This window comes from Lissotriton vulgaris, chromosome 11 (genome assembly GCF_964263255.1).
Source record: "Lissotriton vulgaris chromosome 11, aLisVul1.2, whole genome shotgun sequence".
Lineage (NCBI taxonomy): Eukaryota > Metazoa > Chordata > Amphibia > Caudata > Salamandridae > Lissotriton > Lissotriton vulgaris.
In genome coordinates this window covers 251,702,842-251,729,417 of record NC_141699.1, presented here as the reverse complement: position 1 = coordinate 251,729,417, position 26,576 = coordinate 251,702,842, and the positions used below count along the sequence as shown (strand labels likewise).

At 46.2% G+C, this 26,576-nt stretch overlaps 1 protein-coding gene across 1 annotated transcript in view; it reads right to left on the bottom strand.

Moving 5' to 3' along the window:
• Nucleotides 1-1,984, bottom strand: part of LOC147679584 (rab5 GDP/GTP exchange factor-like) — a 117,919-nt gene extending 115,935 nt beyond the window's left edge. Inside the window, exon 1 of the mRNA XM_086943167.1 lies at nt 1,770-1,984. The gene's annotated coding sequence lies outside the window, so the exon portion shown is untranslated. The remainder of the gene's footprint in view (nt 1-1,769) is intronic.
• Nucleotides 1,985-26,576: the final 24,592 nt, after the last annotated feature.

The following is a 26,576-nucleotide window of genomic DNA, read 5'->3' as shown; positions in this document are numbered from 1 at the left end:
CGTAGACTGTGGGCAGTCCCTGAACTGTCCAGTTATAGGCAGGGTCTACAGGAGGTGCTAGCCATGCCTAACGCTGGGAAAATTAAATGGCTTCAATTTATTAAATCTGAGTTGGAGGGTCTAGGCCTATCGATACTCTGGTCTGATCCTTCATCCACATGCCCACTAATTCCCAAAAAGAGACTGGTAAAGGTCTACTATGACAGTAAATTAGCGGCACTCTGGCGTCGGCAAACTCTAGGGACACTTACAGAGTCATTCTTACGCATCAAGGACATCTACAGTTTTGAACCAGCCTTGGACAAACTATATCCTGCCTTACTCAGGAAACTCTACTTGCAATGGAGGCATGGGACCCTTCCACTCCGAGCTCTAACTGGCAAGTGGTGCGAATCAGCAGTTAGTTTATGCCCGGCTTGTAGAGTGGCCAACGAATCTGAGCTCCACATAATCTTTTTCTGTCCGGCCTACAACGTCTCCCGCAAGAAATGGATCGTCCCTGTATGCAGGAATTTGGGGGTTGTGGAGTGCATGGCCGCGTTTAGAGTGTTGAAAACAGACTTGTCTGAACCCATTGTCTTTGCTGTGGCTAAATATCTAGGTGCAATGTGGTTCCTGAGAAGTCAGTGCCTTAAGGCTGGCTATTGATTCTTACTGTAGCAAAAACGTAAAACTCTGCATTATCGGAAAAAAAAATGTATGGACTCTGATGGATTTGAAATGTTTTTAATGTTTTATAGTCTTAATAATTATGAAATGGATATTGTATATCTTTTATGGTGATAACTTACCGAAATAAAGATTTATGAAATGAAATGATTGGCTCATTCACATATCTACCTAGTTGCCATATGGAATACAGTGTCGTCTAGTGTTATATGACAGACTGTAGCCGAGTTGTGCTGATTAAAGATGGTTCATTGAAGGATAATTAGGTCAAATCATATAATCATTAAAGCCCCACCAGGAGCAGCTCTCTTGCTGCTCAGCCCTCTCTTCCAACTGTCATCCATCCACCAGGCATCCCACACATTATATATTACCTCACACACTCCAACATTCCACCATTCATACACATAGGCTGAGCAGCAAGACAAGTTATTGAGAAAGGCACATGGCATCCAAACCAGGATACCACATCTAGTCTTTTTGTAGAGAACGGAAACATTAAACACCAACAGAAAGTATATCATGTTAGGACAGGAGAAACTGTCTGCAGTACAGAGAGTAAGACAATTATAGTGTCCATAAGCACGGGGGAAATAAAGACGTGCCAAGTAACGCGCCTTATGGTCAGGATTGTGGGATATAAATAGTTACGACAGGATTTTGAAAATTAATTATTCAATAAATTAAAGACGAAAAATGAGTCGTGATAACAATCAATGAGGTCTCGTGCCCAAATGCTGCGAGCGGAGGTTAAAACGGTATAAGGCTAGCGTTGGTAGGGGGGTTGTCAATATTCATACAAGGTACTTGTCATGCTCTGTCCTGAATCAGACATTGGAATAAATTAATTCGGTTCAAACAGCCCTGCGGACGCTCACAAATCCGGCCATGCTCTGGCGGTTAAAAAAGGCAGAATTATGGATATGCATAAAGGCAGTATCTATCTGGTCATGATTCAGAAAATAAGTCAACTTTCCTGTTCACGTTACACAAACTTGGTCATATAGCTCAGAGAAGACACTGCAAATTTGCGAACAGTTACAGAGTTGTGACGACGTTAAGCATAAACTAACCAAAGAGACCACTTTTCGACTACTTACACGTCCCGTCCGTGATTACAGCACTAAGGTTCTTGTTGATCTTTTAGAGAATGACATTTGTCCTAACTTCATACTTCCGGGATGAATGATTGCCAATCATCCGACGGCTGGTAATCATCCGCGTGTGGGAGGGACTCGTAATATGTAAGGTCATTTAGGATTGGTTTTCTGCTGCGGCGTCTCACCCAATCCTAGTGCAAATGCCTGCCCTGTATTCCAAAGTGTTCTTTACCTGTGGAGTCATCCTGCGCTCGGCAGTCACGCCACTGTTGCAATTTAGGAGCACTGAAACGTCACCTGCTAGTCAATAGGCAGCACGTGTGTGTGTTTAGACATTGGCGGTGATGGTTAGAAGTGGGCAAGCTAGTGAAGGCACTTCTACCCTATGCCTTGCTTTTCTTCAGCTGGAGATCCTCATGGACCACCGAGCCGAGTTGTTGTGTAATTTCTGCCTGCCAGAGCGGTCCTTTCCTCACATAGCGTTATGGGCTAAATTAATTCTGGCTCGCATTACGCTGTGGCATCTTTAATTGTCATTGTTGTGGAAAATGTGAAGGATAGTGGGATGACGAGGGTCCGGGAGCACACGAGAAAGGAGAACAAGCATTGAAAATGCAATAGGTCTCTGCCTCGTTTTAAGTTAAAGCAATTCTGTTTGTAATTAGGTGGCTTTTTAGCTTTGCTTTTATTAGTGTTGTCCAAACTTTCATGTAGCATATATGTATGCATGCATTTATATTTATATTTATATAGATATGCAGATGTGTGTATATATATATATATATGTTTATATATGTATGTAAATATATACACACATATAAATGCAAATATATATATATATGTGCATATGCGGTGTAGAGGTAGAAAGGTAGAGGGAGGTAGAGAGTGGTAAAATGTAATTTGTACTTGTAAAGCGCACTAATACCCCAACTGGGGTATCCTGGCGCTGTAACGCATACCGCTGTGGAACCCTTCCTGGCTTTTCCCTTTGAAATGTCCACTCCTGGGCACCTCCAAGGTGAAGCCAGGCATCCCAGCGCTGTTGGGGCTGTTGTGGAGATTAAGCAAGCAATTGCCCAGAGTTGCAGAGTGGAACCCATGATTAGAATAGGCACCAAGGCGAGAATTATCAGGTCCGAAGAAATTGAGCCCAAGACCCGCCGAGGCAGGAATTGAATCTTGGTCCTGGGCCAGACGTCTGCATCAGGGTCTGCCGCTCTAACCATTGAGCCACACTTCTCTGGTAGAGAGGTATGCTGTGTAGCGTTTTTGGATCCAAGCGTAATTTACCGATTCATGCCCTTATATAGGTATAATTTGCCTTGCCCTTATATAGGCATAGAAATCATAACCATATTTAGACATAGCCCATCTAGTACAAATACAGGCATGGCTACTTTCACTGGTTCCAAAAAGCCACAACGATTTCTTGGAAAACTCGGCTTCAGCAGTCAGGAACATCCCCTTTCTTGGATATGGATTTGTCCTAGAAATCATGGCGTTTTCAAAGAATTACCATTCCCTTGGGGTTCTTTGGTGACGTTATTATGTCCGACTTTACGTCAAACTAGGCATCTTCAAGGTATAAATATGCCTTCACTTGCCCTAGCAAAGACACAGTGGTTTAGAGCAGTTCGACTATCTACTTGCCCTACCAGCTTGCTACAGCAAGTGCCGAAGGAAGCCGACCCTCCAGCTGACGCATTGACAGAGAGGCTGCCTCTCTCTCGCTGAGAATCCAGCTCCAGTGTTTCCAAGCTCCCCTTGCTGGGTGTTGGGAAATCGAGTTCTGAGAGATACCAGACCTCCTTCAGTCTAAAACCAGGGTACGGAGCTGATTAGACCCTAAGAGAAATCTTGGATAGATTCTTGGTAAAGAAACTAAACCTATGCTACGCCATACTTACTTCTTCCCTCGTACTAGACCTAGGTTAGGTACATTGGGGTAGGCGCATTTTAGAAGCACCAGTTGAGTACTTTTAGCTTTGTTATTTATGTATGTATTTTATGGCTTAGAAACCATACCATGCTTTTACAGTATTATTTTATAATACTCTTCTTGCTGTACGCATTATACTTTACAGCCAGTATTACGATTGTAGCAGTTCATTTCCTTTGCATGAGAAAGAAGACTGTTCAATAAATCCTTTTATTGAAAACGCCAGTCTCTCTATTTCTCTGCACCTCTGATGAAACGAAGCATGCACGATTGACTGAGTGAAATATCTATCTATTGTTTCCGCGACTCTAGAGATACTTCTTATTCTTGGGAAGCAAAGTTATCGTGTTTATGCGGTTGTCAGAAACGAATCCATTCTTGTGTATTCGAGAAAGCTTCTAGTGACCTCTGAGCTAGCTGGCACTCACAATTAAGTCTAATATATTCGATAGAGATCTAGTAGACCTCAGTCCTACGTCAAATCTATAGGATATATTATTCCAATGCGCAGAGCCTATTGGGAATATAGGAACTACACTACAGGTAGAGGGAGGTAGAGAGTAGAGAGTAGTAGAGAGGGAGGCAGAGAGAGAGATAGAGAGTAGAAGTGAGTAGTAGAGAGAGAGTAGTAGAGATTGAGTAGTAGAGTGAGTAGTAGAGAGTGAGGAGTAGAGAATAGTAGAGAGTGCGTAGTAGAGAGTGAGCAGTAGAGAGTGAGCAGTAGAGAGTGAGTAGTGAGTCAGTAGTAGAGAGTGAGTAGTAGAGAGTGAGTACTGGCAAAAAAAAAGGAAAATTTGTCGACAAGCAAAATATATATATATATATATATATATATATATATATATATATATATATATATATATATATATATATATATATATATATATATATATATATTGAGTTTTGAAAAACCTTTATTGAACAAGATTCAAATCAGACACAGTACATATTGCGGTACCGAATCACATTTGCATATACAGCAGTGGACACATCAGACATTGCAAAAACCAAGAGAATTGGCTAAAATAGCCACGAAAAAAACAACAACAAAAAACACTTCAAATCTAATGAAGGCATAACCTCCAGAGCCTCGGAGGGCTACCCACGTACAGAAAATTAACAAATGTCTAGACAGGAAAGGGGGACAGCAGGACCCCAAGGAGATGGAGCGCTCAGCAGGGTAGGGGAAAAGCCGGCTACTGGCCAGCACCGGCGGCCGCCGCGGACCCAGGGCCGGCGGGCAGTGCGGGTGAGGCAGTGCCATTGGAGCGGGGATGGGAAAGCAGATAAGCAACTAAGGGCCCCAGATGTCGACAGGGCGATATCTTGCAGGCATCAAGTCCCAAAATTTAGACAGGAGAGTGTGACAGCGAGAGGCATCCTCCAACCAACTCTCGACCCTGGGAGCAGGACGGCGGCCCCAGCACATGGCCACCCGACGCCTGGCGAGGACCACAGCATAGTAACGAGGCCGGGTGAGGCATCAGGGCAGTGCCTAACGAAACCGAGAAGACACAGGGAGGGTTCCGGATGCACTACTACGCCAGTAATCTCGGAAATCGCGGAGCACACCGATTTCCAGAAGTCCGATACCTTCGGACATAGCCAAGCCAGATGAGCAAAATCCGCAGCCGGCGCAGCACAGCGCATGCAATTATCACCAGGTAGAAGCCCGAGTTCGTGAAGCTTTACTGGGGTACGGTACAGCCTATGCAGGTATTTGAAGTGGATCAAACGGAGCCGATAGTTAGGCGATAGCTTCTTTGTCTGGCCACAACAATACAACCAATCCGCCTGCGAAATCTCAACACCGAGGTCAGTGCTCCAGGCCACCCGGGTGCGATCAGAAGAAACAGGGGCAGACACCAAGGTTAGAGCATATAAACGAGTCACCAGTTTACGCGGGGACGAGCACAGGTAGATGCTATCTAAGGTGGGTATGGTGGGAGATGGCTGAGGAAAGGAATGATGCAATTTCCGACATGTGGCGCATAACTGGTAATAGAGGAGCGTATCCTGTAATCCAGAGTCCTCTGGTAGGGGGTAGAAGGTTCCCCGGGTAGAGGTCCGCGATCGTCGCCAAACCCCGACACCTCGCCACGGCAGACAAACTGGACGCCTGAAGCGAAGGGAAATCCGGATGATCCATGATGGGCATGGCGTTAGCCGAAAGCAGGGGAGCGCCATAAAAACGGAGGAGGGGCGACCATGCCCAACGCAACGTCACAACCGTGTCCACCTCAGTCCGAGGTCGCACCACAGGCGCAAACAAGGCTATGGAGAGGGGCCAAGGGGACGCCAGATCCATCTTCACCGCCACGTGGGGCTGGTACGGGGAGGAATTTATTTTTGTCAATATTAATAAGGGAAAGGGGGCAGTACGAGTCGCAGCTGTCAGCAGGTTTGTCAGGTTTCAAAAGCAAGGTTATCAACGCCTCATGAAGCGAGGGCGGGAAAGACCCATTGTCCAGGGATTCGTTGTACATTGCAGCCAGGTGGGGCACCAGAATACCCGCATACATTTTATAAAATGAGGCTGGGAACCCGTCGATGCCAGGGGCCTTATCACCAGGAAGACTGCTGATGGCCGCCAGGATCTCATCCCGAGAGAACGGCTCGTCAAGGAACTTGCGGTGATAGTCCTCCAACCATACCAGCGCAATGGAGTCGAAATATTGATCCAGCTCCAGGCGCGTCGGAGGAGCGGAAACGAGTACAGCCGGGAATAATAATTAAGAAAGCGAGTTTGTATTTCCACCGGGGAGGTGGTCTGGCCAGTGCCTCCATCACACAAGGCTGTGACATATGAAGCTGCACGCGGAGGACGCAAAAAGTTAGCTAGAGTGCGCCCGGGCGATCACCTTCCCCAAAACGACGTGCGCGACCCTCCTTGCTCAAAAAGGACAGCTCCCACTCAGCTTCCTCCGAGAATGCCATGTGTTTTGCCTGTAGGAGCGCAAGTGTCACTGGACTAGGGCAGGCCGCCTGGGCCCTATCTAGCTCCTGAATTTCCCCCTCAAGCCTTGTCGACACGCAAAATATACAACATATTTAAGTCCTCGCTTGAGAAAGAACATGACAATGCCAAAAACAAAGAAATTGTAAAATCAGACATAATCCAAACTTCACAGAACTCAAACATAAAGACAAACAAAATTGATATGCAAGATATATACAATAAGTGGGAAAGGAGTCACACAGGCGAGAAATCGCAATAATGAAACCCAAACCAATTCACAGTCTCCGAGCTCCAGAGAGTCCATTGAAAACACACAACAAGACCAAGTCAAACCTGTCCAGCACCTCGAAATACATCGTCAAGATCCAATAGAAGTATTAAAAGGGAGCCTGATCGACCATAACAAAACACAATCGCTCACCACTCAAAGTCAGATAGAACTGATCCCACATTACACATCGAGAGGAACGCACGACATACTAAATCAAAGTGCAATAATAAGGCTACTCAAATCTCTACCTGCCCTGAATCATATTACTTCCAGCGACCTGGAAAGAATCGAATTTAAACCTAATATCAACCAAATATGGTCCGAAATAACAACAGCCACCTGGATAAACTATTCAATCATTAAACAGATCCGGAGGCACAAGGAGGTATTTGCAGCATGGGGTATAGAACTAAAAGAAGTGGAACCTCCTTGTTACCCAAGTCCCCTACAACATCCCCATTGCATAGAGGGTGTTTTAAAAGGAGCGAAAGGCCCAGAGAATCAGGATCAAACAAAGGACGATGCCCAATTCATAAGACAAATCACAATTAGAATTTCACACCCAGAAATAGTCAACCAACAATAGATAACTAACATTGGAGATCCCCAAATACACAACAAGGAGCAGCTTGAACAAAATCCCATAAAAATCCAATCACATTGCAGGACATTAAAATCTGTTCCTGGAACGTGAATGGCCTAGCTTCAAAAATAGAGGAAATTGATTTTGCTGACTTCATTCTACAGTATGATATACTGTTATTACAAGAAACCTGGCAGACAACACTTACCCCAATTGTAGGTTATAAAGAACATTTGAATCCAGTTAAAAAGGAGTCAGCATACGGAAGAGCCAAGGGTGGTTTATCAATATACTTCTCCACAGATATTTTATGGGAAGAAGAAAACTTCGACCTAGACTTGAGCTGGATGCAATGTATTAAATTTGCAGTCACCATCACCTGCACATTGTTAATTTTGAGCATCTACTTGCACCCAGCTTACAAGCATAAGGGGAGAGATATCCAACAATTGGTAGCTACCATTAACTCTAAAGTTAATATACCCACACGTCAAAATAATATTGTCTGGAGATTTTAATATGAACTTGATGCAAGCCCAAGAGAAAATCTTACCAAATGGAATAGGCATCAGGAGTGACAACACAACCAGACGTGATACATCGGGCAAGAAATGCGCCGCACTATCGGACAATACACTTTAAATGGTCGAGGCCCACAAGACAGCCCGGCAGCTTTCACAAGAGTGACGGCAAAATCAGGAGCAACAATTGACTTCACCTTAGTAGATCCAGATCTATTCCCCTGCATTACGAATTTTCAAATAATAAATAGAGTAGATAGTGATCACTATCCTCAATCTTTTATATTAAACAACTTCAGAGAAAAGTCAGCTTGTTAGGCTGCTACTGGCGCAAAACCACTAGGGATAGAGGCCTGGGAGATCTTCATCAACAGCTTGAATAGAAAGTTTTCATACAGCTCTAAAAACCAAAAAGCTGCCAGGATTAGTGTGTCAGAATGGTACACCTACGTTCTAAGGATAAAAAAACAAAAATTAAACAAAGCTCTGAGACAAATGCGAACTTACGGACAACAACCTTCCAGGGAGGTCCTGACTACAATTAAACAAATGAAAAATGACCTAAAAAAGAGATTCGGGCAGCAAAACGTATATACAATGAGCAGTTTTGGACAAAAATGCTCCATGTCAGCCAACAACAAAATTCCAAGCAGTTCTGGGCCCAAATCAATGTTTTATCAAACGGAAAAAATCGGCATTACAACTCCGACATAACCGAGCATTTATGGCGAGCTCACATAGAAGCTACATATAATCCCCAGAAAGCCCCCAGAGTTACCTCTGAAAATTAAACATGGAAGGCGACACGATCCAACTACAGAATCTCCAGTGATAGGCCAATCAGAGAGCAGAGAACGGCTAAGACACTGAAACCAACCTCACAGGCCCCAGATCACACGACATGCAAACTGAACCTGAAACATCACAGTAATTCACAATTCAAACAAACGGAAGGCAAATTTCAGCGAGACCCTCCTGAAACATCAGGGTCTGATCAATCAACTGCCAACATTCAGATCACACAAAAATAAGTACTGAATGTTATAAAAAAAACAGAGATCCGATGGGGCGCCGGGACCAAACGGCCTGCCCAACTCCCTATTTAAAAAGGATGTAGCATTTTGTTCTAACCACCTAGCCACACTGTTTGCTAATATCTCGAAATCCCACACTATCCCAGACTCTTGGCGAGGAAACATACTGCATCCAATATTCAAATCAGGGGCTCATGCAAATCCCTTAAATTATAGGCTAATAGCCCTCATAGATGTTGAGGCAAAAATCTATGCTGCAAACTTGCTGAAAGACCTAGAGGATCGGGTAGACAACATTAAACCGATCCCCAATACACAGACAGGCTTCCGAGCCGGAATGGGCACTTTAACAAACATATCCGCCGTTACACTCTTGGCTAATCAATCTATTGCCAATTCAAAAGTTCTGTATGCATGTTTTGTGGATCTCAAGGCAGCCTTCGACAAGGCCTCCAGAGGAGCCTTGTGGGCAAAAATGGAATCCTGGGGTTTACCCACAAACCTATTGAATGCTATAATTAATCTCTATTCAAAAACATGGGTACAAATAAAAATGGGAGCTGGTCGAACTCTAACAAACAAAATTACCACTACCAATGGCTTAAAACAGGGGTGCGTTCTAGCCCCCTGTTTATTTAATATATATATACAGCCGATCTAGACTATTAAGGCTCCCGGTTTTCTGTTTCAACTCATTTTTACATATAAATACAGACGAGAAAACGTTTTGTTCTTTTGTCTGTATTTTTATATAAAAACATGGAATATACTTACAAAGCAAATACTCCTCCTGCCTCCTTGCTTCTCAGTAAAATACGGGTCAGAGATGCACCGGCGGCCAAAGGAAACAGGAATCTGCTGCCCTGAAACTGCTCCAGAGACGGGGTGGAGGGGTGAGGGGGGACTGGCAGCGCTGTGTCTGCAGAGACACTCCAGGACCCCTCACAGCGGCAGTTCACGCAATCTAATTGTTGGAGCAGTGCAAGCAGCTGATGTCCATAAGCAGACCCTCCAGGATTTCGCAATTTTGCGATTTGCAAAAAAATCGCGAAATCGGCAGTTTTGTAAAAAGGCCACGCTTTTTACAAAACTGCCCGCGAAATTTGGGACATGCAATCTGAAAGAAGATTATAAAGTTATAGGGGACATGTTTTTCATGACGCAGTTTATTTCAAAAGAATGTGAAAATGTGCAGAGAAGTGCCTGTCAGTTGAGGGCTCGAGTAACACCCGCACGCAAGTGTAGTTTCCATTTCACCCTCGCGGTCATATAAACACCATCTCCGGCTTAGCAAACACATTCAAGGCGGGAGGAGGAGAGAGGGAGCACAGAAAGAGGGAGGCCGCAGGGAGGACAGAGAGAAGTGAACCTGAGGGGACAGGAGGGAGGAGGAGACAGGGAGGATAGAAAGAGCTGGCGGGCCTCAGGGAAGACAGAGATAAGGAGGAGTGTGGGGCCTCAGGGACACGGAAGAGGGATTTTGTGCCTGATTTTAATAGGGCATATTGGAAGTTGATCTCAAGTTACACTCACTCTTTCCATCACAATTTTTTCCAAACTATAATTTGGTCATTAAACTGTGCAAACAGGAAGCAACTACCGACATTAAAATCGTTTTCACCCATTATTACTGTGAAATGTGAGGAAGTGTTTTTTCACCCAATTTGTTATTGCAGAAGGTGATTAACGCTTAATTACACTGAAAATCATGCATTACCTCTGCCCACAAAAGCCAAAATCGGCTGCATTTCCACAGCTAGATTGCACCAGGAGGATTATGTGTTGTCTTGGTAGAGATGCAATCGGGAAAGGCAAGGAGCATGTGTGGCTGTGTTCTTTTTAAAACCAAGAGCCCAGCTACCAGAATTCATACATTCTTCTCACTGCCCCCCCTAGTCGTCCCCTACTCCTTTATAATCTGCCCTCATTTCCTCCAGCTTTAATTTGTCATCTGCCAGCTCTTGTACACCTCAAGCTTTGTGCCACACCTCTACCCACTTCCAGGGTCTCATCCTTTTCCGGGAGGTACACCTTATATCTGGTGTAACTTATGCCGGGGGTGCACTTTATGCTGGGCACACTTTATGCCTGGCACACGTTATGTCTGGCAGGCGCACTTTAAGCTTGCCACACTACATTCTGCATGGCACATATCATCTCTCTAAGCGTGGCACACTTTCTGCCTGGCATACATTATTTTTGTAATTGTATTTGTAGTTGAATTTATAGGGCGCGCAGCTACCCACAGGGGGTCTCCCGGCGCCAGTAGAAAAGTGCTTACAAATCACAGTTATTATTGAGGGAAGAGCCAGGTTTTAAGGTCTCTGCGGAATTTCAACAAAGATGGTTCGAGTTTCAATGTCACCGGAAGAGAGTTCCACAGTCTTGGGGCAATGCAAGAGAAGGAGCGTCCACCCATTCTCGTCAGTTTGAAACGCGGAATCAGGAAGTTACCTTGGGATGAGGATCTGAGAAGACGAGATGGGGAGTATTGTTGAGACTGTAAGTAGGTTGGAGCTGACCCTTGTTTGATCTTTCAATACGGAGCCAGTGAAGGTCCTTGAGAAAGGGGGAGATAGAAGATTTCCATGGGGCCTTACAAACGAGACGGGCTGCCGAGTTCTGGACAAGCTGAAGTCTCCTCTGAATCTCCAAGGTGACTCCCAGGTAAAGCACATTGCCGTAGTCCAGGCGAGAGGTAATCAGAGCCTGGACCACCGAACGCCTCGTCGAGACTGGGAGCATCCATAAGATCTTCCGGAGCCACCCCAGGATGGAAAAACAGGTGGCTGCCACCTTGACCACTTGGTGTCGCATGGAGAGTGAATCATCCAGAACGAAGCCAAGGTTGCGGACCTGCGTCACTGGAAGGGGTGGAGGACCCATTTCTGACGGCCAATGAGCGGGGCTCCAAAGGTGCTTGTGCTTGCCCAGAATGACCACCTCCGTCTTATCTCCGTTCAGTTTCAGGAGGTTTGCATGCATCCCTCGGCTACTCGGCTAAGTCCTAGTTTGAGAGCAGATGGATTATTTGCTTCAGCCGAGGTGAGGGAGAAGAGAATCTGGGTGTCGTCTGCGTATGAGTAAAGGGAAAGACCGGCGTCTTCCACGATGATTGCAAGGGGCCTCACGTAGATATTAAAGAGCATAAGGCTCAGAGAGGACCCTTGCGGCACCCCATACGCAGATGAACAAATAGATGAGGAAAAACCAGAAGAAACAACCTGAAATGTCCGGTGGCTTAAAAAAGAGGCCAGCCAAGCAAGAGCAGAGCCAGTCACCCCGGCCACTTTCAATGCTCTCAAAAGAATGGAGTGTGAGACCGTGTCAAATGCGGCGCTTAAGTCTAATAGAATAAGCGCCAAGGTCTCACCATGATCAAGGCGAGTGCGCAGGTTCTCAGTGACCCCCAAGAGGGTAGTTTCGGTGGAAAAGTGGGAGCGGAACCCTGATTGGTACGGGTGTAGAAATCCTGTTGTCTCCAAATGAGAAGTGAGATGTATGTTAACATACCTCCCCAAGATCTTTGAGAACATGGGCAGCAGGGAGATGGGCCGGAAGTTGTCAAGCATCTTGGGATCTGCGCCAGTTTTTTTTAAAAGCGGAACCACCAAAGCTCTTTTCCATTCGTCCGGGACAATGGATTCCCGCAGTGAGGTGTTCAAAAGCTCTTGAATAACTGAAAGAACATCAGGAGATAGCTGGCGAAGGATGTCCATAGGGATTGGATCCAAAGGGGAGCCTGAATTTACTTTCGCCATACAGGCGAAAAATGAGTTTGAATCAAACAGTGGCCACTCCGAGATCTGCGTTTCCGGAAGTGGGGGGTCTAATATGTCCAGAGTAGAGGAGTCAGGAGGGGACTTGGGGGAGGTCAGAGAAAGGGCATTGTAGATAGTTTTGACTTTTGATATAAAAAAGTCTGCAATTTCATTGAATTCCACTTCCCCTAGCCCAGGTGGGGTGGGAGAGGTGTTAGAGCCTGCTAACTTCTTGACCATAGAGAAGAGAGCTTTTGGCCGATTAATAGCCCTTTCAATAGACTCTGCGACAAAAAAGGCTTTCGCCTTCATGCAGACTCGATGATATCTCCTGTGTGCTGATCGATAGATCAGTTTGTCATTAGGAGCGTAGGCTTTTCGCCAGGATCTCTCCAGGTGTTTACATACATTCGGACTACATTACCTTTAGATCTTCCGTAAACCATGGGGCTGGGGCAAGATGTGGGATGGGTCGTCGAGGACGTGGCGGGAAATGGCGGTTGATGTTAGAAGTTAGCCAGTGAGATACTTCCTGAACCAGAGAGGTGCACCTAAGTTTGGTGTCCGGGCAGGTGGCGGAGAGTGAGGCGTTAAACGCCGAGATGTTCAACCTAGTCCAGGCTCTGTAATTGGCCATGGTGCCAAAGCAGGGCATGCCCTTCGCGGTATCAGCAGGCAAAGTGAAGTGAATCGCAAAGTGGTCAGACCAATTAAGGGGAAGGGCAGGAGAGGTGCAGTCAAACAAGATGTTAGAAATGACAGGATCAAGTAGGTGGCCTGCCTGATGGGTAGGACCACGGTTGCGCAGTATTAAATTCATGGCCCCGCAGTCGGATAGAAACATTCTGCTTAAGCCATTATGCCTGTCTTCCAGATGGAGGTTTAGATCTCCCAGGATGGTGAAATTGGCTGACTTCATCACATAAGGGGCTACACGTTCCGCGAAAGAAGAAAGCCATTGAGTTGGTTTATCAGGGGGGCGATAGATAAGTATTCCCGATATCGTCAGTTGAGGCGTGACTGCCAGTTTGAATAGAGCGGCTTTACAGTCTGGGAGTAGAATAGCTTCCAGAAAACAGGAGTAGATATCCTTAAAGATAATTGTTATCCCACCCCCTTATGTCTGGCATTATGTCTGGCGCACTTTAAGCCTGACACACCTCCTGCCTGGCACACGTTATGTCTGGCGCACTATACGCATAGCACGCTTTCGGCATGACATGCGTGATTTCTGACACTCTTTAAACCAGGCACACTCTCTGCATGGCACGCTATGTGTACCACGCTTTAAGCCTGGCACACTTTCTGCCCGCAAAAAGAAAAAATAATGGACGGAATACTGAACAATTTCTCCACCCACTGCGATCCTGCGCCCTTGGGTGCCTGAGGAAGAGGTGTCATGCCTCACGAATGCGGGAGGCCGTTGTGCCCCGGCAGGGGTGCATACATTGGCACTAGAACACTCCAGAGACATAAGGCCCACTTCCATGAGGATATAATTGGAGCTGTGCTTCCATAAAGCTGCACAACCTTTAAACATGACTTTTTCAAAGTGGAATACTCTGCAAAAACAGGCTCCATTTATTTAAGGCTGAAAAGGAATGATTACGAGTAAAATAAAGTGCCGCAATATTGCCGCTAAATTTCAATTTTTGTACCGCTAAATTTGCAAATCTATGCCGCAATATCCTGGGGGGTCTGCATAAGAGGTGTGAAAACACCCCATGACATCGGCTGCAGCTCCAGCAACCTTTTGTTTCTTGTATAAGAGGTTGATGTGGCAGGGCAGGGGGCAGAAAAGCCAACATTAACCATTAGCATAAAGCCTGACTGCCTCTCTCAGTCACTGTGCACTCTGTTGGGCAGTGGGGCTGAGTGAGAGGTGAGCAAGTCGGTTAGCATGACTTCATTTTTGTATTAAAAGTTTATTTAAGTGCTACTTAAATAAAAATGAACCCAAGAACAGAAATGACTGTTGCACAACCTGATGTCCTGCATTTTCTCCATAGTGTCCATAGCAAAGCACTATTCTGTACATATGAATATGCAGGAATCTTTAGATATTTTGGCGATTTACAATGCCTCGTGGGGTAGGTCGTTTTCTAGTGCACGTCTGATATTCTTCTAGCAGAAACTCTCTGTGATAGATGATTAAATGTGAGTAAAAAAGGTAGTAATGCGTTGACATTTTGCAAGACAGCTGCGCAAATGAGACCTAATCAAAATCACTAATTCACACATCTTTTCTTAGAAGACAGGGAAGAAATTTGCTCCCAATCTGTAAAGTTCACTTAGCATAGGTTCCAATTTAAAAAAACAGCAATAACAACCTAGTGCAAGTGTACATGTCAATTTAAATAAATGTGGAAAAATACTAGCTTTAGCGTTTGTTTTACTTGAGTCAAAAATAAATGTGGATAAATACAAATAAAATGACCAAAAAATAAATATGGATAAATACAGACGGAAATGTGAGAAAAATAAATACCATAAAACCGGGAGCCCTAACTATAACCTACGTTCGACATTAGGTGATCCTCCAAAACTGGAGAATGTGAGAACAGCAAGTTTGCAATATGCCGATGACATTGTGCTGCTCTCCTAAACGTCTCGTGGCCTCCAACTTCTGATAAATAAAGTAGTAGAATACACAGACCTAAACCAACTATATATAAACTTTAAAAAAACAAAGGTCATGTGTTTTTCAAGTCCACATAAAAAAATACCAAAATTCACTTGGACGATGAACAGTAACCGCCTGGACCACGAGGGGACATACAAGTATCTGGGATTAACTTTGTATCGCCACCTTAATTATAAGCAACACCAAGACCAGCGGAAAACAAAAGCGAAACAGCTATTATTTCCATTTAAAGTTCTGCAAAAAAAAACTCAGTGACTGTTCAACGACCCACTTATTAACCCCTTGGACACTGATGACGGAACCGCTCCGTCATCAGCTGCGGGTGCGCTGTGCTGATGACGGAGCGGTTGCGTCATGGCCCGCTCGGAACGCCTGCGCGGCGCGAATTCCGCGCCTGCGCTGAGCGTTCCATTGAGCGGGGCGGGCCATGATGGAACCGCTCCGTCATGAGCACAGCTCAACCGAGGCTGGTGACGGAGCGGTTCCGTCACCAGCATGCAGCCACCGCGCGGCCGCCCCGTCCCCTTAGCACTGCGGCGGAATAGCCGAGCAGTGAAGGGGTTAAAGGTCGTGGCATCAAAATGTTTACCTTCAATTACATACTGTTCAGAACTCCGAAATACAAAGGACGCAACATCTCTAAATATCGCCCAAGCCAGTCTCTTTAAAAATCTGTTTAACATTCCGCGCCATATTTCTCAAGCCCCGATCAGACTTGAATTTGGGTTAAAAAAACAGATCATGTCAAGACAAGGAGCACTGGTTAAATATTATTGGAGAATGCGGGTAGCAGAGGATGACTCTTTGGCACATTATTGTTGGCTGGAGGTTGAAAAGCAATCCAAATTGAGTAATGCAGTTTATACATTATTAAAGCAATCGATTGAGACCTTAAAGTTAGAGGAAGCATGGCACACAATACCATCCTATCCGAAGTTTAAACAAATAGTCAACAAAACAGTTAATCAAATGTCTCAAGAACAGGATAAAGCTTCATTGACTACAAAAATCAATGCATAGATCGTGTTGCCAACATATAAAGTGTTAAAACCCCAATCATACCTTTTTAAACATTTAGCAAATCGAATGAAACAGCAACTGATCTTACTGAGACTGGGAGTGTACCCAACTAAAGATCTAACTCCAAAATGTAAACGCACCTGGCCTCCAACGTACTGCCGCCTCTGTGGACAAGGAGACAAATCAGTGCTCCACTTACTTTGTACTTATCTGGCAATATCATCCAAACGGAAAGAACTTTTGCGGCCGTGAATGAAAAAAGAGCAGATAAGGACTTGTAGATCCGAAGTAATAAAATGCTTAGGAGGGTCAACTGTGCAATTGGCATGTAAAGCATTAAAATTTTTGAGTTTAGCTGCAAACGAAGTAGGAAAGAGAGATACAGAACTTGAACTGGCTAAGCAAGTAATGTGAAAAAGTTTAGACAAGTACCCCAAAGCCAGAATGACTCCTATAAGACCAAAGGCACCAATTGCACTGTTTCTCTTTTGTTTTATTAATAAAAAAAAGGTTTTATTACAAATTTTAAATGAGAAATTTATCAACTAATTTGTACTTTGCTCATGAATTTTATGCGTTGTGTTTATGCGCTTTAGCGGTTAAGCGGCTCTTTTTATGATTTAAACCAAATCAAATAAAGTCATTTTATTGTAAAGAGTGAGTACTAGAGAGTGATAGAGAGTGAGTAGTGGAGAGGAGTAGTAGAGAGTGATTAGTGAGTCAGTAGTAGAGAGTGAGTAGTAGAGAGTAGTCTCGCCACTGGTCAAACGTTGCCTGTTTGGTTGCGCTATTTTTAAGGCCCTTTCTGATCAAGCCCCAGTATTTATTGCGTTGAGTATCCAGCGTTATGCACCCCAAAGAGATCTACGGTCTTCCTCCCACAATTTGCTGGTCATTCCGAAGTACAAACGGAAAAAACACGGCGGCCTGTGTTTTTCCTTTTTGGACCCTAAGTTCTGGAACTCCCTTCCGACCACCCTCAGACTCTGTCCCAGCTATGTTTGTTTTCGTAAGTTACTAAAAACCCATTTCTTTCAACAAGTCTATGAGTAACTCATGCACCTTTTCCTTGCCCTTCTGTCCTGAGCGCCATGAAACCGCCTGGTGACCGTGCGCTGTACAAATTCTTTTAACATAACATAACATAACATAACATACAGTAGCTTAAATTTAGTTCTTATTTAAGATTGTTACCTTCCAGGTCTTAGAAGAATAGAAAAAGTGGATGTGAAGAGTAAAGTTGTTTCATGATAGCCCGTAACACCTTTCTTCAAAATCTATGTTTGTGCAAGATGAATTTGGAAGAGAGTATCAGGATAATTTAGGCTGGGTACCTAGTTGTATACAAATCCTGAAGCAGTAAAGCACCCCTCATAGCAAACAAGCATTTACAATGCAATGGTCTAGTCTTTTTTAAAGTTAGAGCTATTGGCATTGCAAATGTAATTTTTTTCATTTATTGTTTTTCTTTTAACCGATAAATATAAGGTATTGTCATTTACAATGGCAATAGGTAAGCATTAGAGAGTGGTAGAGAGTAATAGCTTAATCTCTCGCAAATGCGAGACCTATTGCATTTGCACCCACACACACAGAACCCCCTCCACACACACACAGAGCCACACACACACACAGAGCCACACACACACAGAGCCACACACACACAGCGCCACACACAGACACACACACACACAAACAGAGCCACACACACACACACACACACACACACACAGCCACACACAGCCACACACACACACACACACACACAGACACACACACACACAGAGCACACACACAGAGCCACACACACACAGAGCCACACACACACAAACAGAGCCACACAAACAGAGCCACACACACACAAACAGAGCCACACACACACAGCCACACATACACACACACACAGCCACACATACACACACACAGAGCCACACACACAGAGCCACACACACAGACACACACAGCCACACACACAGCCACCCACACACACACACACAGAGCCCCACACACACACACAGAGCCACACACACACAGAGCCACACACACACAGAGCCACACACACAGAGCCACACACACACACACAGAGCCCCACACACACACAGCCACACACACACAGAGAGAGCCACACACACACACACAGAGCCACACACACACACAGAGCCACACACACACGCTAGCTGTAAAGTAATTGAAGTGAAGTGCTGATCTTCTATACCTACTTTTGTTATTTGTTTATATCTCGCATTGACGTACATGCACTTTGTATTGCCAGAACTGTCTCCAGCTAAGACCAATCAACTGTTTTACATGATTATATTCTTTCACATGCACTATCAGGGGGGCAGAGGCAAGAAAAGCCAGCACAATCAGGGAACAGAGGCAAGAAAAGCGAGCACAATCAGGGAACAGAGGCAAGAAAAACAAGCACAATGAGGGGGCAGAAGGCAAGAAAAGCGAGCACAATCAGGGAACAGAGGAAAGAAAAGCGATCACAACCAGGGGACAGAGGCAAGAAAAACTATCACAATCAGGGGACAGAAGGCAAGAAAAACTAGCACAATCAGAGGGGCAGAAGGCAAGAAAAACTGGCACAATCAGAGAACAGAGGCAAGAAAACGGGCACAATCAGAGAACAGAGGCAAGGAAACGGGCACAATAATAGAACAGAGGCAAGAAAAACGAGCACAACCAGGGAACAGAGGCAAGAAAAACAAGCACAACCAGGGAACAGAGGCAAGAAAAGCGAGCACAACCAGGGAACAGAGGCAAGAAAAACGAGCACAACCAGGGGGCAGAAGGCAAGAAAAATGAGCACAATCAGGGAACAGAGGCAAGAAAAACGAGCACAACTAGAGAACAGAGGCAAGAAAAATGAACACAACCAGAGAACAGAGGCAAGAAAAATGAGCACAACCAGGGAACAGAGGCAAGAAAAGCAAGCACAATCAGGGAGCAGAAGGCAAGAAAAAGTAGCACAATCAGGGGGGCAGAGCAAGAAAAGCGAGCACAATCAGGGAGCAGAGGCAAGAAAAACTAGCACAATCAGGTGGGCAGAGGCAAGAAAAACGAGCACAATCAGGGGGGGACAGAGGCAAGAAAAACAAGCACAATCAGGGAGCAGAGGCAAGAAAAACTAGCACAACCAGGGAAAAGACAAACAACCCTTCAGAGAGCAAGACCTGGCCCTCTTCAAGCAGGTGGGGGCACAGTGAGTGCTCACCCAGCAGAGTACAAAGCGCCTCAGAGGCAGCATGGCACCAACTGCCCCTCAGCAGACAGGGGTGTCCTTGACTGGTGGATACGGCACTCTCAAAGACAGAGGAAGGGTGGACAGCCCCCACCAAGAAACGAGAATATTCATCACAGGGAGCAAGAGTGGGCCTCACAGCCTCGTATGCAGCAACAAACACGTGGCACCCCGCTGGGGGCCCCGTGCATCCCTCCTCACACACATACACTCACACAACCCTGCGTGTCACTCCCTGCGCACATTTCCTGCAGCCCCCCTTCCCTCGCCCGACCGGTCAAGAGCCAAACACCGGTTTTCATCACAGATAGATACCACCGCCCGCCCCGAACTCTCACCTCAGGGCCGGGGGCAGCTCCAGGGCCAGAGACAAATGCAGGGGGAAAGAGAGACATTAGAGGGTGAGGGGTGAGAGTTCTCGGGTGAGAGAGACCAAAGCCCCTCAGGATAGGAGGAGTGTGGAACGAGAAGGGGTGTTTAGTGAGGGGGGGCACGCCTCGAGATGATAGGGGGTGGGAAAGCTTGAAGGGAGAGGGGGGCCCGTTAGCAGTTAGTTTCCTTGGGGTAAGGCAGGGCTCAAACATCAGCCGGGGAGGATGGGTGCAGGGGCTGAGTGGCACCGCTCGGTCTCAGCAGGGGGCGCGCAGACGCGGGGGTGCACAGAGTTCCTCAGGAGCTGGGATCACCGGAGGCAGAGTACAGATGGACGGTGCTCCTCCGGGTGAGGGGCAGAGCTTGGGTGGAGGCTCGGGGCGGTCGGTGACAGCGGAGCTCGAACAGGGGGCTCGAAAGAGGAACCGGCGGTCGGTGGACTGGAGAAGAGGGGGGGGCAGAAATCGAAGATCGGGGTGAGGCGAAGGGTGGCCGAGGATAGGGCAGATATCGGGCAGAGTGGAGGGGGTGCCAGTGCTCTGACCCGGACATGGGGGAAGGAGGGGGAACTTAGCCGAGTGGGGAGGGGAAGTGTCCGGGCGCGGAGGAGGAGTTGGGGGGCTCTCGGGCAGCACCAGGTCCGGCACAGGGTACGTACCTCTGCAGACGTCCACAGCCCCTCACCTCGGCCGCTCATCCCGAAGGGGGGTCTGGTATCCACCACTGCTCCCGCGGGGGCCCCACCTCCGACTCCAGGAGGGCTGATCCGCTGCTGCCAGGCAGGTGACTCTGCTCCTCGGCCGCTTAGGGGCGCCGCCGGTGGCTCCGAAGGTGGTGCGCACGAAGTGACCCAGGGGGATTCTGGAGCTGGATCCGATCTGCTAATGGCACACGGCGGATGGCTCCAGGGAGGGGGCAGGTAACCCTGTCCTGCTCCTGGGCCGGGCCTCGGGGGGTCCGATGCTGCTCCAGAAGAGAAGGTGGGGGGGCAGCCACCAATCCTGCCGATGGTGCACGCTGATCACCATTCCGAGAAGGGGGGGCTTGCACCTCAATGGGGGGTGGTCCCTGCAAGCCGCCCACCCCGAGGATTAAGCCACTGCTGCTTGCTACTCCAGAAGTAATCCCGCAGGTCCGAGGAATAGATCCAGTCGGTCCTTCTACTCTAGAAGCAATGCTGGGTATGGTCCCTGCCCTAGGACGTTGTCATGCCTGCCCCAAGGAGTGGATCACTTGATCTTGATGCTCCAGTAGACCTGCTTTCTGGGGGGTGACACTTCTGCACCCCCGACGAGTCCACCCACCTACCGCAACAAGAGGGGACGTCCCAGTTGTTCCTGGGAGAACAACCGGGATGTCTGGCCCCAGTACTGCCAGCTCAGCACATGCAGGCGGTTCCTCCTCCTGCCCTCCATGGGCTGGGGCAGCCAGGGTAGGGAAGATGGAGGGCACCGAGGGGTGAGGAGGTGGGGAGGAGCACAGAAGGGGCAGGGGGAGAGATAGAGGGAAAGAGAAGAGGTTGGAAGAGACGGGGCAGGAGGAGGACACCAGGGGAGGGATTCTGAAGACAAGTCCTCGCCATTTGCATTCAAGCCACGTCCTTTTCAGACTGGGGGGCGTGTTTTTTCCTGATGACGTCACACAGAGAAAGGACAGGAAAAAACACGCCCCTCAATCTGAAACGGACAGGGCTTAAAGTGACAGACTAAGCTCTTCTCCAATGGCTGGCCGCCGTTTAGGAAGCCAGACAATGGAGAAGAGCTGGCTTGTTTAAGCTCTATACTAGAAGACATAAAATCTCGCCAGCGAGACTGCACAAGCACAGCCTACACTAGCCGAGACCTGAAAAGGATGGCGATAACTAAATATATTGCAATGGACTAAGTTGTAGCCAAAATAAGAGTGCAGTGATTGGTTAATTGCTGAAAATTAGGACTCATTCTTGCCTCTTGTTGAAACTCAGTAGTGGATGATGGGTAAGTAATATCAATGAACTTACCTAAATGTCTGCCCTCACCAAATATTCAGAGTGTGGGAGCTAATCCCATCTATAACCAATATTTTAAAGGGTATGTCAGACCCCACCTCGGGTGAGGGAGGAGCATGGTACCGGCGGAACCTATGTAGCCTCAACTGTGGGGTTTGAGGATGTTTGCCACCGATGTCCTTAGGCCTGTACTATTATGGCTTTGCAAACATGGTAGAGTATAATCCTTCCACACTTCACTCTCAGGGTAATGAGCAGTCACAGGCTTTTCTAGGAGGTCAGTGAGTATGTTCAAACTCAGAGCTCAAGAATAAACTAATAAACCCTATGAAGTGAATCTCCAGCCCAGTGATTGTTTTTGAAAGACAGAAAGTACATGAATCACAGTTGAACACACTATTACACTCTCCAATAGCCCTACTTAATTTGCGGATCGGGGCGCTATCTCCTGTGGACATTACACCCACCCTGCACTCTCACTGTCCCCTGCCAGGGCTTTCCTCAGGTACTAGGTTCCCTTGCACGAAGGGCAATCAGAAGTAGTGCAAATTAGGCTGAGGTGCAGCACAATCACCCACAGTTCACAAGAAGTGATCAATCTGTCTTACCCCTTCCTGGGTAGAAGAGGAGTCTCACAAGTCCTTTTGGCTGCTGCCTTGCACTTTGCTGGGTTCTCCCAAGAGCTTGTGGTAAGCCTTCGAGAACTGAGAGACCCTGATGAAGTCTGTGCAACCGGCATTGGTCACATTTGGCTGCGCATCTTCCCAGTCATCTTCTTGCAGTGTAGAGCCGGTTCCTGTGAAGTTGGTTGATGGCCAGACTACTGAGTCTGTTAAGCGATTGGTTGAGCAAGGTTTTCTAAAGAGATAATGAGTAGTCCATGTAATTCACCTATAATTGGCATAAAGAAACCAAGCGGAAAATATAGGGTAGTTCAAGACCTGCGAAAAATAAATAAAATTGCTGTTCCATGCTGCCCAGTAGTACCAAATCCAGCAGTGATTCTGCATCAGATACCATGGAGTGCAGGATGGTTCATTGTAATTGATTTATGTCATGCCTTCTTCGCCATTCCATTGCATCCAGACAGTAAATTTTAATTTTTGTTTAAATTTGGCAAGCCTGTTCACGTTTGGAATCGTGTTCCTCAGGGGTACACGGAAAGTCCATCGATCTTTAATCAGATCGTGAAAAAATGTCTTGAATCCTTTGTGCTGCCCGGACAATCCGTTTTGGTGCAGTACATAGATGACCTGCTAATTGCATCTCAAACGCAAAGTGAGTGCATTGTTGATACAATTGCATTACTGAATCACTTAGCTGAAGGAGAACATAAGGTGTCACATGAAAAATTGCAGTTTTTTACCACATTAGTCAAATATCTGGGACAACAGATAGAGAGAGTAGTCAGAAGAGTGACTTCTGAAAGAATCAAAATAATAAGAAACATGAAATTACCTCAGACACAGAAAGAGATCAGGATGTTTCTTGGAGTTGTAGGTTACTACAGGCAGTGGATTGTGGGATTTGCAGTACTAGCAAACCCATTGATTCTACTGACAAAGAAACGGGCAAAGGATCCAGTCGAATGGGATGATGAAAGCATGATTGCTTTCCTAAAATTACGCAACTGTCTATGCGAAGCTCCAGCATTAGGCATGCCAGATTATTCAAAGGAATTTGCACTATTCTGTGAGATGAGAGCAATTGTGCTCTCTCAGTCCTAACACAGACCCATGGCCTAATGTGACGTCCTGTGGCATATTTTTCTGCCACGTTGGACCCAGTGGCATCAGCATTACCAGGGTACCTAAAATCTGTAGCTGCTACTTGCATGAGTCTTGAAAAAAGTGAATCCATTGTGAATGGGACACCCTGTAACCGTGTGTGTCTCACATGCAGTTGTGATTCTGTTAACCAGAACACGCACTCAGTACCTTACTCCCAGTCGGCTGACTAAGTATGAAAGACTTATTCTAGGTGCAGAAAACGTGACAATAATCAGATGTACTGTTTTAAATCCTGCAACCCTGTTACCAAACTCAAATTTGGAAGAAGTGAAAAATGAAGCCGAACATGATTGAATCGACCTCACTTAATACAGTACTAAACCACGCCCAGACATACAAGAAGAACCTCTAACAGATGCCTAACATGAGCTATTTGTAGATGGCTCATGCATGCATCATGAGGAAGGAGGATTGAGTGCTGCTTATGCTGTATGTACATTATCTGGTATAGTCGAAGCATCCTATTTACCAGGAGTTAAGTCTGGACAAGTAGCCGAATTGACTGCTATAATAAAAGCGTGCAACATTGGGAAAAATTGGAAAGTAACCATTTTCACTGATAGTCAGTATGGTTACGGGGTAGTGCACGACTTTGGCCAGCTGTGGATGCAAAGGGAGTTCATGAATTCTTCAGGAACCCCTATTAAAAATGGACAGTTTGTAAACAAATTACTTGAAGCAATTCAATTGCCAAAAGAAGTGGCCGTGGTCAAGTGTGCTGCTCACCAATCTGGAAATGACAAAGTGACAGCCTTTAATCGTTATGCTGACCAGGTGGCCCAACATTGTACCAAGTACAAAATGGCAGTAAACAAGAAAATCGATGCATGTGGAATCAGCTTTCAACTTATGTTGCTAGGAGGAGTAAATACATGGGGAAAAAAAGTGAAAGATCTACTAAACAAAGCAGAACCCAAAGAAAAGGAAGAATGAGAGAAAATAGGTTGTCAGAGAAGAGCTGAAGATGGTGTGATAATTTATCTAGATGGGAGGCCAGTGTTACCTGTCTGTATGCATGCACCCATGGCCAGGATGGATCACGGGGACACACACATAGGCAGAGATGCAATGATAAGACTGTTTAGACAGGTTTGGTTTAGCCCAAGGTTCAGGAATGTAGCAGAGAGTCTTTGCCAGAGATGCTTAATTTGTCAACAAATGAACCCTGGTAGAAAAACTGTGGTTTGCCCTGGAAAAATTGGAAAGGCAGAAGGTCCATTCATAAGACTCCAACTTGATTTTATTCAGTTACCTGCTTGTCGAGGATTAAAATATGTTCTTGTCATTGTTTGCCTATTTTCCAAATGGGTAGAAGCATATCCGACCAGGAGGAATGACAGTCTAACTGTAGCCAAACTCCTTTTAAGAGAGCTCATTCCTAGGTTTGGTTTTCCAGTAACGATTGAATCAGACCGAGGGTCTCATTTTAATAATGAAGTAATTCAATTAATTTGTGAAGCATTCAAAATTGAGCAAATGCTGCACTGTGCATACCGCCCAGAGGCTGCTGGAGTGGTAGAACAACTGAATGGCACAATCAAGTCAAGATTGGGAAAGATGTGTGAATCTACCTGTGAGAAAATAGAGAATGAGCGGGACTCAATGCTACCTTTTACCACCGTTCCCGTCAGTAGAGGAGGTAAAGAGTTAACTTCCCCAACTCCCTCCGTCCCACAGGAAACAACACTGGACGCAATAGGGCCGGACGAATGGAAACGAAGGAAAAGACAGGAAGAGGCGGCACAGCTGGCCTTTACAGGACTGACGCGAGAGGAAGAGGTGGTCTGGAAGAGGAACCCGGAAGACGCCGTAAACCACGAGAACAGGATGGAGTACAGACCGGAGTCTGCAGGAAACAGGAGGACCGAAGACATCGCGCAAGGTGAAGAAGATGGGGAGGACGTGGACCGCTGGTGTGAAGACTGGTGGACGCCCCCTGAGGACGCTGGAAGGCCGCCGCAACTCTGGAGAGTTGCGGCAAATGCAGTGAGTGGGACAACTGGGCAGGGGGTTGGAAAGGGAGGGCATGAAATCCCTGAATGTGCACAACCTGAGAAACATCCTTAGTTCCCTTCACGTTTTTTGGGATTTTTTTGAGAACCCTTATGTCTTTAAACTTTAATAGTGCTCACAACTACGAGACCAAGTGTGTTGAATGAGGGGCATGAGAACAAGGACTTTATGGCATAGGACTTTGGGGCAACCATTCCTCTAATTTTGAGACCCTGTTTCATAAATTCCTCTAAAGAGAGCCTAGTCTTTTCTTTTGAATAAGAAACAGAAGGGAGGTGGATTCCCTCCAACTCGGACTTTTCTTTGCACTTTGGATGTAGTGACTGCAATATAATTACAGACAGGAGAGACCACTGACCGCTCTTTCTTTCTTTTCGAGACACTCCAGTAAGGCACCCCAGACTCAGAAAAAACTGAAGAAGACGGAAAGAAGACCAGATACCTCCTTACCACTTGACCATCCCATCCATACAACTATCTAATATCATCCTGACTTTCTTGTCTTATCTCAGTAAATATCAATAAACCAACACCATTCAGCCACCACTAAGACCTCCGAGTTTCTATTTCCGCCCCTCCCTCCGACAAGCGGTGTCAGAAGTGGGATCCGCGGAAATGGAGGCCACACTTCAGAAGACAGCGGACACCCAAGAGAAGCTGGGGCGC